The following is a 12,222-nucleotide window of genomic DNA, read 5'->3' on the forward strand; positions in this document are numbered from 1 at the left end:
TATATATATATAATATATTTTGATATAATACAGGAGCTTTCTTATGTTTCTTCCATAGTCCCACTATTGGTGTCTGAGGGAAGAGCGTTTGCTTTTGTACTGGCAACCCTTTCTGCATTGGTATCAGTTGACTGAGAAATACCTGGTTTCATTTGATGTCAATGACATTAAAAAATAAAATTGTTTAATTGGTGTCAATTCCAGGAACACCAATGATAGAGGGTGTTTTTTACCCATAGTGTGACTGACAAAAAAAACCCCTCTCTTGCACTAGTGTCAGTAAGCATGAGTAACAAAATCCCATATTTTGTATCAGCCTATATAACCAGTAAGTTTAATTTAAAAAGCCACTAGGTTCTGATCTGTAGCAGACTGTGAGGTAGGCCCTGCCCACCTTCAGGCATGTACACTGTAATCCCCAGCTTTTTAATGAATGTGACCGCTTTACTTTCAAGATGTAATCTGACAGGAGTGAGGCCATGGCACCACACACACACCTACAGCGCGGGCAAACAAGCAGTAAGGGACGGCTACTGAAAGACTGTGACAGAATTAGCTGTCATGCATTTGCTTGACACGAAGAAGGCTGCAAACCACCGGTTGAGAATCACTGTTCTAAAGAAATAGTCCACCAGAAGCTGTTTCCTCACTGAGACTCTCTCTGAAACATCCTACTTATCTTCTGAAGGGAGGGAGATGAGTCTCTGCTTCAAGCCACAAAATGAGGTGGGCTTTATCCAACGTGCTGCAGCTACTAATACAAACAGTGAGAAGCTCACAGTGTGCATTGAAATCAAAGTACGCAATTTCAGTACAGGGGAGAAATCTCTGAAAACGGCAAAACTCGAAGTAAATTTGGAGTTCAGATTTAATAAAGGCCTGCTGCTTTTTTGTGTACTTATGAAACCAAATGTAAACCATGTTTGTTTGTTTTTTTTAAAAAGCAAACATTTTGCATAGTTTGTTTTACAGTTTTTCTGCTATGAGTGCAAGTTATTTCTAATGACAATGAGATTGCATCAATGTGTTGTGTATATAAATATATGCCATCCTTCATTGGACAGATCCAGAGAGCACAAAAGGTCCAACCCAACAAATAAAAAAAATGGAAAAACAACAATAATTTGAAGACACCCTTATCACATTGTAAAATGTGTTTTCTACATTGCTCCACAACTACCAGCCAGATTCAGAGTTTTATTGCCCAGGTTTTTTTTTTTCCTCATTTCAGGACTACATCTGATTGGATGCTGTTTTGTTTCATGTTTTACACACCTTATAAATTGGGCTCTCGGCGAGCACATACATAGAAATCACAATGGCTGGCTCAATTCTCTGGTTAATGCTGCTTTGTATGAGTGCCAGGCAGTAGGATTACAATCCAGGTTGTGTGTATCTATGCATTGAATTGAGACCTTAACCATCTGCCACACTGCCAAGTAGCCTGATCACTCGGGACAATATTACAGCTGGTTAGCTTTGTCAGATGATGACATTCTCTGAAATGATGATTATTGATTTCAATAGGATAATCATCTTCCTTGTTCTTTTTCCAGTTCAGCTGACAGATAAGCTAAACAAAAAAGTAATGTAAGAACACACCAACATGTTATTTTGTTTTTTTATTTAAAAAATAATGTGCTGTGTAATTTCAGTGCATATATTTCTAAAATGTCCAGTTTTGTAGCTCAACATTCCTTAGATGTGGTGGCTGCATTAGTAGTCTTTTTTTTTTTTCCCCCTTTATTTTCACCTGGTAATCCTGTGATGAACACACTTACTGTCCTTCTAGCTATAGAGAAAGCTATGGTTACCACCCAGGCTGGACTTTAAATATGTCTATACAGAACCAAGATGAGATAGTTTTGCTTTTTCAGCTCACAGGAAGTCAACACTCTGCATTCCTTGCAAGAACAGGTGATCATATCTAAGGGCAGGTAAGCTGCAACATATACAATTTGTGTTCTTGGGTTTAGATTTCTTTAAAGTATACATGATTATTTATATCCCTGTGAACTCTTAAAGCATTATTGGATAAGTGCAGGTTAAAACACGGTACATTAATCCTTCTTGATCGTTGTCCTGACCTAACTGTCTCAGATTGTCCCAGCCCTGGGACACAGCCCTATGGGACGTTAATGTGCCGGAGCAGTTAGGGCAGTGAAGACTTGCCCTGCTAGATGTAAACAAACAGCAGAACCAGTGTTGTCATATCAAGGTAAGCATGCATCTCTGGACAGGGAGGGTGGTTTGGGTTAGGTCAGGGGAAGGGTCAAAAAGGATAAATGCTTTTATCCTAGTCAGTGGGTGCCACTGATGAAAGTCCTGACTGCTATCCCCAGTCAGTCCCCCTTCTGCCTAGCCTGGGAGGAATTTTCAGCTCCAATTTCTGGTTTCACGGGTAAGCTGTCAGCCCTTTTTTGAGGCAACAAACCGCAGATGAGGTTCAATCAGCAAAGATCTCTCACATGCTAAATTATACCATTTCTATTCAGCCTGTGTTGTGGTGATTGTCCTCACTGTGAAAACAATCTTTGTCCTCCTCCCCCCCATAAAGGTTTGCTAAGCAATACCCTGTTAAGAAAGAGTTCCTAAAGAAGTTGACAATCCCTGTGGTGGCCATTTTCTTTAACCACTAGAAGTCCGGAGTGTTAAACCCCCTTCCCATCCAGGCCATTTTTCAGTATTCAGCGCTGCGGTGCTTTAACTGACAATTATTCCGTCATGCAACGCTGTACTGAAATGAATTTTACACCATTTTCTGGGGACAGATAGAGCTTTCTTTTGGTGGTATTTAATCACCACTGGGGGTTTTTAATTTTTTACTATATTAAGGAAAAATTACAGAGAATTTTTTTTAAAAAACTCTTTCCCCTAATAAATTCTAAAACATTTATTGTTACCCAATTTTTTGTTAAAATATAAGACGCGGTCATGTCGGGTAAAAAGACACCAAACATGTCAAGCCTTAAAATTGTGCACGTGCGCGAAACCTTAAAAAAATACATTACCCAAAATTGGCCATAGGCATTGCTTTAAAAGCTTTTGCCGCTCATCAGTTTAGTGTTATCAGTGATTGATGGCCCTAAAATGATTGCTCTCACTTTGACGTTCGCGGCGATATGTAACGTGTAGCGCAATTGTCGTTTTTTCGTGCTGGTGCACCGGATGCGTATTTACGTTTATATGTGCGTAAACGAAGGGCGGGGGGGGGACTGGCCCAGGATCTACTGGCCTCAGTGGACATCAAGGATGCCTATTTGCACAGCCATTATTGCCACCACATCAGCACTACCTGCACTTTTCTGTGGGTGCACATTATCAATTTGTTGTCCTTCCCTTCAGCCTGTCTACGGCACCCTGAAAAGATTTTGTTGGATCCTAAAGCTCCAGAAGTCAGAGCTGCATCTGACTCGCATCTTGGAGTGTCTGGGCCTGATATGGATATGTCCATCCAAGGGTATTCCTCCCTTCAGAGAAGCTCCTGACTCTATCCAGGTCCAGTAGGCACCCAATCATTCACTTTTGAATTAAGGTTTTGGGGTTATTGCTGGCCTTTTAGACTGCACCATATGCAGAATTAATTCCAGTCTACTGCAACTCCTCATTCTGGCAGTGTGGGACGAGCAGACTCAGTCTCTGGGGCAGCCCATATGCCTATCCAGAAAAACCAGGTTCACCCTTGTATGGTAGATCTCTGATCCAGCACTTGAATCGTGAAAATTCTTTCTTCGGATGACCTCGTTGGTACTCTCAATTGATGACACATTGTCCTGCTAGGGAGAGTCCTGGTTACCCTCTTGGTACAGGAGACTTGGTCGTCAGAGTAAGCCCAGCCTCCAATCAATATTCTGGAGCTTAGTCTTGTCCTGTCTTTTCCTGGACCTCTCAACTACGGGGTCATCCAACTAGAATACAGTCAACAGAAAACTGGACAGGTTTGTCACCAGGACCAGGGATGCTTGGGCCTTTAGAGCGGATGCTCTGGTGTCTCTGAAGGATCAGTTCAACCTGTTCTATGCCTTTCCACCTCCTAAAGCTTATTCCTCGCCTGCTCTGCAAGATTGAGATGTAAGGCAATTCAGGTGATCCTTCTTGCACTGAACTCATTTAGGAGGACATGGTACTTTGGGACCAGTTTGCCATCCTGCTGCTCGATTACTGGATTTGATGACAGATGTTGTAGCCCAAGTACTGTGGGACAGGGGCCTGACTAAGTTACCCCTATGCTCTTAAAGGCTAGGAAGTTGACTTCTCACAAAGTCTACCGTTGCATCTAAAGGCCTACTTTGCAAGGGAAGGAAATACTCCATGGGATGAATCCTAGCTACAGCTTCTTTTAGACAATTAGATTTACTCCATCATTCCTGAAGGTCTCTGTAAGGAACATCCTGTGTCTCGTTCCACTGTTTCCAGGTGATTTGGACAAGTCATCACTCAAGCCTGTAGTCTAAAGCAGTGGTTCTCAACCTATGTAACCTCAGGACCCACATTTGTTCTTGGTCAATAAGTCGCGACCCAAATCGCACTGCAATAGAACGCACGACATTAGTGTACTGCGCGTTCCAGTGCGAGCTTACGAACTGTGGGTGGTAGGTGAGTCTCCCTACCTTACAAGAACTGGAGTTGATCCTCAGCCTGGGGTCCAATGTGGGCTGCTGTGCTGTGATGGAGTTCCATTCATATGTGCATTGCTTGTACAGCTCCCTTGTGTGCCCTGTAAAGGTGCCGAGAGCCAGAATGTAATGTAACTCCGGTCCAGGCACCTCTACAGGGCGCATGAGGAAGCTGTAAGCAATGCACGTATGCGCCCATAGCCTCATTGTATCCCTCCTTAAGCTGACCCTGCTCTTGGCAGCATATTTTGAATTGCTGCTTGGCGCGAGAACTGACAGTTCTGCGCTAGGGGGAGGCAGAGGAGCCTCTCGCCTAAAAAAGTGGAAGGCACGCGTTGACCCACTGTACAAGGGGTCGCGACCCACTTTTGGGTCACAACCCACCAGTTGAGAATCAAGGGTCTAAAGGATGAGGTTACACCCATCCCTGTTAATGCACATTCTACCAGACCTGTTAGGGCTTATTGGGCTTTTCAGCATTAGACATCTGTTTCTCGGATTTGCATGGCTGCCATTTGGTCTTCTATTTTTAGTTATGCTTTACCAGATGGATGCTCAGGCCTCATCTGATGCCAGTTTTGGGGTGTAAGGTTCGTAAAGCTGTTTTGAACCCTCTCTTTGTCCATTGTTTCGTGGGTCTGTTTGCTGTGTTTTCCACCCCTAAGTTGGATTGCTTTTTCACGTCCAAGTAGTCTGACTGATCCTATGTCCTGTGATATACGATTAAGAAAGTAAAAATTTTGATTACCTGTCAAATCCTTTTCTTGGAGTAGATCATGGGACACAGGTCCTACCCCTCTGTTCATATGATTTATTCCTTATTGCTCGTTAAAAAAAAGGGGGGGGGGAGGAGTTGGATGCAGCCATTGTTCAGGTATTTTGAGAGCCAGCGGGTCAGACTAGCAAGATACTGCAGCTTGGCCCAGTGGAAGATTCCTCCATCCACACAGTTTAGTGTAGATGGAGGAATCTGTTGCATTTTTTCCATCTGACCATAGAAAAGATAATTTATAGGTGTATGGCCAGCTTAAGGCTGATAAAACACTATACAATCTGATTGATCTCCATTAGATTTACCATCGGCTATGTAGTGCAAAAGCCTGCCTGCCTGATTAGATACAAATTGGATGGATCATTAGGCTTGTCCTTGTATTACACAGTTTTGGTCAATCTAAAGAAAATTTGACACAGTTGATTGTATGGCTAGCTTAGGACTGATCCTGTGATGTACTCCAAGAAAATAATTTGTCAAAAATCCTATTTTCTTTCCTGTCCATTTGAAGGGCACAGGAATTTGGATAGTCAGGTTATGGTACCACCTACAGGAGGATTTGGACACTGGCAACAACAAATATGTAGGTCGGCACAGGATAACCCCTTCTGTAAACCAGCATGCCTCCGTTTTTTTGCTAGAGTCCTAGAAGGATGGACATCTTTTCTTCAGCTCTGCCTTGTTTGCACTTCTGGATGTTTTTTTTAAATTTCTTGAGTCACTCTCTGAACTCTTTCACACCATTTGATTTAGAGGAAGCACCCTCTCACAGCTGGTCCTGCTTTACCAGAGCACCATGGGGAACTCTAATCTTTGCATTGCAGTCATAATATGTCTATATATAGACACAGAGGTGACTTTCCCGCTGTTTCAGGTGACCCCAGCTCAAACACAATGTTTTGAGGATGTTTTCTCTGTACCCACTGAGGGCACTTATATTTGTGATCTGGTACTTAGTGGCCCTACGGGTATTGGGTCTGCGTCAAGAGACTCCTTGAGCTTCGTTGAGTGAGACCAAATCTCCTACCCTGTCATCAGGAGCTTCTCCTGCAGTCACACAAGGCTGTGTTGACTAATTTACCCAGGTGTGCAATACTGATCACTGAAGTTCTAAGTCAGCGCCGCATCTTCCCCTGAAGAGTCTGTCTCTGATTAGATCAGACTGTGCCCCCAGTTGTGGTGACTATCTCTGACCCAGACCAAGAGTCCACACAGTATCTCTGGTAGGGCCATTTTTGAGGCACCACAGCCTCAGAATTGCATGAGGCCATTTAGCCCTTATTGATGCATTGTGAACTACCCTGCTTTGAAAGTAATAGCCTGCTATCTGTAGCCTTGGGTCTTTAAGAACTCCTACAGCTGAAAAGACCTTTCCAGTACACCTGCTATTTAAGGTATTCCTTTCTTTGGACTGGAACATTCTAGTCCGGATCTGGTCCAGACATGGTTTAAACAGGCCCTAAAAGTGTGGTTCCCATGATAATTTGATACCCCTAGGGGAGGTCCTGCATTAAGCCTCTGATGTATCAGTTTTTAGGTCTTTTGTATCTATACCTTTAAGGCACCCTAGAGGTAATCTGCTTTCCGACTTGGTATTATTGGATATGTCCCAGGAGTGAATGCGTCTATGCAAATATTGCCATCCTAAATCATTATTCCTTTTCCTTAGCATGTCACAGCAGTCTAGGTATAAGCCAGGGGAAACTTGAAGCTCAGCTCCCATAATGCAGTGGTAGCTTTACCTGTTTTTCTTCTGTGCTGTCAAAGAATGGGATGAAAAGGAGGAATGAGCACACAGTGTAAGAGAGTGACAAGTACAAGTTTGTAATTTGCTGCTGCCCTATAGAAGGAACACAGCTAGGCTGTTAACTGGTTTTATTTAGTGAATCTTTACATATTTATAGGCTCTGTTATCCCTTTTGATGAAAACAAATCTGTTATTAACATAGCTCTGTAGCTCAAGCTTGAATGAATCGGAGCAAGTAACTTGTCCCTGATTGAATGGCTCAGTTCAAGATTTCAGTGAGAGAAATGAGTGTCCAGGCAGGCCTCTCCAGCTGTGCTGTCCCTTTAGATAACTCGTAGTGCTCTGGAAACACTGTCATCATAGTGTATTTTTTAAAATAACGATTTTATAAATTTGATAAATAACAGATAATAACATTAGTTTAGAAACTTGTAGACCTAAAAAAATTATACACAATAAGTTTTATCTTTCCGTTTTTCCAAGTGGATTTGCATTAAGCCTCTGATGTATTTCTCAGTTTTAAGTTATGGCATAATTTATTCTTCTAGCAAACAATTCCAGAATTTAGAAAGTTAAGCCTTGTACTGTTCACGCAGGTGTAGAATTAATACAGTACTAACACATTTTTCTGCAAGTGTCCGTGGTGCGTTTCCATGACATTGTGCTGCATATCAGTTAACTGTGCCATTCCCATACTGGCCTGGGCCCTGGGAATTTCAGAAGCCACCAGTCCCAAGCTTATTGCTGGTGAGAACTCAGCACCTGGCCAGAGAGGACTTTGATGCTGCTGCTTCAGTCCCATTTAATCCAGGACAGACGGGCGGTGAGATCTGAAAGAGGAGTAGATGAAGTATTAGTCTGCTGTTCCCAAAGCTAGTGCATAAATGAAATTTGCAAAACATTTAGCTTTTCATCACTCATTGTCCTGTGAAGAAAAACCATTAGAAGCTCTTGCACCTACTTGCATGAGGTTGATGGGGATTGCATTCTAAACAAAAACACCCCTGCCTGAGAGATATATATATGTGTGTGTATATGTATATGTGTGTGTATATGTATATGTGTATATAGTTTTTCTATTTATTTTTCATTTTGATCCCAGCTTTTTTCTGTAAAGTAATTAATGGCAACAATCACATTTGAATTAGGTCACATAAGTTAACCTAATTAATCAGAAACTTTCAGATTATTGCATTTTGCAGTTTTTTTTATGCATGTGAGCATTTTTGTACAGACTCTTTAAGGGTTGGCCATAGGCATATGTCTCGCCAAGATTGACGACCTTTATTCTTATGTGCCCTTACCTTACATAACACAGTTTGCCTTCCACCTTGGCAAATTGATTAGAACTATGATAAAGCCTTGCTGGTCTACTTGATCATAAAGTACATTTGCTTCCTCTTAATGTTTGACAATCTTTAGAAATTCTTTTCTCATATTATTATTATGCCAGTGTTCAATAACCTGGTTCCTAAATTTACTTTATGAATTTGAATACTTGAGCTCAGTACGCAAAGACAACATACCTGGATAAAGAGCCTCATTTTAAAAAAGATCTCAACAACTGGTATAGCTGTAGCCGCCCATGTGAGAGTCTAGGTAGCCACAGACATGAAGATTGTACAACAATCCCATGCCTACTGGTGGTTCTATAAATGTTCATATAAATGTAAAAATTTACTATTGTTTGGTTTCCTGCTGTTAACATCTAGACTTTCATCATACCCTGAGGTGTATATCTGTAAAAACTGACTATTTTGCATGTTTGACCCTATGCCTGTTCTAATACAGTACTAACCACTCAAAACAATTGTAAGGTGACATGGTTATGATATTTTGCACATAAATTAAAAGAAAAGGTAGCTATCTTGAAGACATTGCTATGGATAAAATAGCACAATATTAAACAACATAAGTCCCTGATGACCGCACCAGTCCTTCAGATTAGTAATCCCTTTACCCTGCTTTTACATAAATCTTTGCTACTTGCAATCATGATCCAGCCACAACTTCTGCAGATCACTTATGCAGTTTAACAGTACCAAGGTGTGACTAAATCTTCATATATTCAGACATCCTGAAAGCTCATGAATTGTAATCAGTATGCAAGCCTTCTAGTCAAGGTTATGAATTATAGAAAGCTATTTTTGATTATGCTCAGTTTACAAAACCATAATGTCCGTGGATATTTGTGTTACCATAAGTTACTTGCTATTTGAGTGCATTAGAGGTGTTACAGTATAGGTATTTACTGCATTAATGTTCTGGGGATGTGAGAATTATTGCAGAGGCTATATAAGTTGGTGATAGCTGTAAATTTCAATGAGTTGTCTATTGGGCAGTTATACTTATTTCTGTAAATTGCACATTGTACATGAAATTATGCAAAATGACAAATTACTTTAAAATAACTTCTACCTCTTGTGTTACATTTTCTGTAAATGTGTGAAATGGCACAAACGTTTAATATTACTTTATTATCAATATTTTTTATTGAGGTTTTGTAAAAAACAAAACAAAAGAAAACAGTATAATACGCATTACATGACATAGGGCTGGTGAGTATCCCCAGAGAAAGAGTTACATTGTTTGTATCAACGAGAAGCATACAGATAAACAAATGAGGACGAGTGGTGCTAAGGAGTGCGAGATTTAATATTACTTATTAAATATTAAGTATTACGTGGATTGTATTTCATGAGGCTTTGGGTAAAGATGCTAGATGAAGCTTGTTATTGTGATGGTGTAATAATTCATAGTCACCATGAAGGGCATTTTGTTAATCAAGCAATGGGGTACAGTTTAAGCTCTGCAACAAATAAAACATTTAATCAATTTGTCACCTTAATCCCAATGTGCTAAATGTTTTAGAGATGCCCTTTACGGACAAATTCTGAGGAAACTCACCACTTGTGTTCCAGATGTTGCCATTTGACCCTTGACCGCCTCTTTTCATAAACTCGTCCAGATAGGACTTAGGATCTGTCCCAGAAGCCAGGATGTCCCTCAACAATGCTATGTAGGCAATAGCCAGCCGCAAGGTATCGATCTTAGATAATCTCTTCTCATAGGGGAAAGTTGGGACTCTACCTCGTAACTCTTCAAAAGCAGAATTGATACTGAGCATTCGCCTCCTCTCCCTAATGTTGGCTGCTTGCCTGTGAACCTTTACCTGAGGATCCAGGCAACTTTGGTCCTGGAAAATATCGTTTGCATCAACATCAGTCAGGGGGAACTGGGAGTCTGGTGTAAACTGATGTGCAGAAGACCAGGAGGAATAGTATTCTGGAGAAACCTCAAAATCCAGATTGCAGATGTCCAGCACAGGCTGGTACTGACAGCTATTCGATGGACCCCACAACTCTTCTTCCATGGGCAGTTCTGTCTCCCACCCAGTTTCCTCCATTCTATGTGGTGTGATGTGTTCCCATCCAGTGTTTAATACTGAATGGTAAAATCAGTCTGGGAGAATATCCTGGCTGTTGCCTTTAAATACTCTTCAGACACTTAGCGCCTCTCAATATTAGTGTTGTTGTTCCTAAACTAATTAAAAGATGCAACTTCTTTTCAGAGGCCGGTCAATGAAACTCACTGATTTTTCTATAGCTGTTCTTTGAATGTAACAATCAAGGTGCTTAAACTATGAGTGGGGGGTGTTAGCATAACATACTTAAGTGTCCTGAATAGCAGAAAGAAGCAGCCTCAGAAGTTTACAGAAGCCTGTCAGGAACATATGAGGCTCTTGTTTCCCCCTGTAATTGAGATCACGACCTCTACTTGCATGGAGAGTGTAAGGTTTTTCCAAACAATTTCACTTGTATTAACTCGTTCATTGATTCCCAAGCAGTGTTTGTACGAACAAGGTGCACTGACACAGATGGTGGCTTAAACACACCATGGAAAAGTTTGTAGCCAGGAAAAATGAAGCACCTCTGGTCTGCTCAGCTGCTAACAAGTTCCTAATCATAAATTGTAAAGTAATTGTAAATAGAAATGTTATTTGGAATATTGCAAAGTCTACAACAACACTAAATACAACTTTTTACATCTGATTAACTTTAAAAATAAAGAAACAGTATTTCTTCATTGTACACAGGGAGTTAACGCTCCAATTAATGGGTTATGCAGCTACCCTCAGGTGATTGGACCCTGGCAAATCTGTCAAAGTCATAAGACGACTCTGTATAACTCCTCCCACTCGTAGCCTGCATCAGTTTTTTTTGCTAGTGTCCTATGGTGACAGACATCTTCTCTCTGCTCTGAGAGAAGTTCATCCTTTTTCTGCACTTTCCTGCTGAAAACTCTTTTAGTAAGTTTCCCTAAGCTGCTCACAGCCTCTGCGACCGCTAAAAGCACCTACCAAGATCCTTTTTTCAGTTCAGCACAGCCTTGGCGAGACCGTATCTGGACCCTTCCGAAAGGAACATGCAAGTCTGGCCTGTACTATGCTTAGTGCACTTGATCCTGCATGTGCCACTCTTCCTGGCACTTTGTACAGTTGCTGCAGGGTGCTTTACAGGTTCAGGGCCTTGGTCAATTACACTGGAGCCCTGTCACTGAATACCTCCTTAAGGGGGTATGCCCAAACCTGCCAAAACCTTGCCTGTACATGTGGTCTTACAGCCAGTGTTGTAGGGTGTGGGATCACCCTCAAAAGCAGTTCATGCCCCCTGTATGGTTTGCTCGGCAGCTATGTCTTGATTAAACAAGATATAAATGGTCCCTGTAGATGTCCCTGGTTTCAAAAACTGGGCCCTCTTCAGGGTCTTTTTGGTCCTTACAGGCCCTGCTCTGCAACCTTCTGTTGCCACCATGGCAGTGTGTTGCACCTTATCTGTATAGTAAAGGCTATGGCTAGGGACCCTGGGTCCATCTTGATGGACCCAGACACTCTCAAATGTTTAGAGCTCTTTCCAGTGGTCTGGCGTTAGATGGTCTGGCAGATACCCTTAGAAAAATCTCCAGCATGAGTCTACTGTCTGTCCATATGCAATGGATTCTGTGGCTGAAATGCTGGTTTGCAAGAAACACATTAAACACATGCCCTTTACTGGGTAATGCCTGTTTGAGGAATCCTTGAATACTTA

At 41.5% G+C, this 12,222-nt stretch overlaps 1 protein-coding gene and 1 long non-coding RNA gene across 3 annotated transcripts in view; one reads left to right on the forward strand and one right to left on the reverse strand.

Moving 5' to 3' along the window:
- The window catches only part of LOC108793622, an 11,255-nt gene extending 5,390 nt beyond the window's left edge, over positions 1-5,865 (forward strand). The window contains exon 3 of the long non-coding RNA XR_001941652.1: positions 5,854-5,865. This is a non-coding gene — a long non-coding RNA (uncharacterized LOC108793622). The remainder of the gene's footprint in view (positions 1-5,853) is intronic.
- Positions 5,866-7,723: 1,858 nt separating this feature from the next.
- The window catches only part of ASB1 (ankyrin repeat and SOCS box containing 1), a 26,438-nt gene continuing 21,939 nt past the window's right edge, over positions 7,724-12,222 (reverse strand). The window contains exons 6-7 of one of the 2 annotated variants that reach the window (XR_001941651.1): positions 10,043-10,335; positions 7,724-7,965 (exon numbers count right to left, since the gene is read on the reverse strand). The gene's annotated coding sequence lies outside the window, so the exon portion shown is untranslated. The remainder of the gene's footprint in view (positions 7,966-10,042; positions 10,336-12,222) is intronic. The other variant, XM_018564615.1, reaches the window with a different exon arrangement.

This window comes from Nanorana parkeri, unplaced genomic scaffold (genome assembly GCF_000935625.1).
Source record: "Nanorana parkeri isolate BGI_ZX_2015 unplaced genomic scaffold, ASM93562v1 scaffold765, whole genome shotgun sequence".
Classification (NCBI taxonomy): domain Eukaryota; kingdom Metazoa; phylum Chordata; class Amphibia; order Anura; family Dicroglossidae; genus Nanorana; species Nanorana parkeri.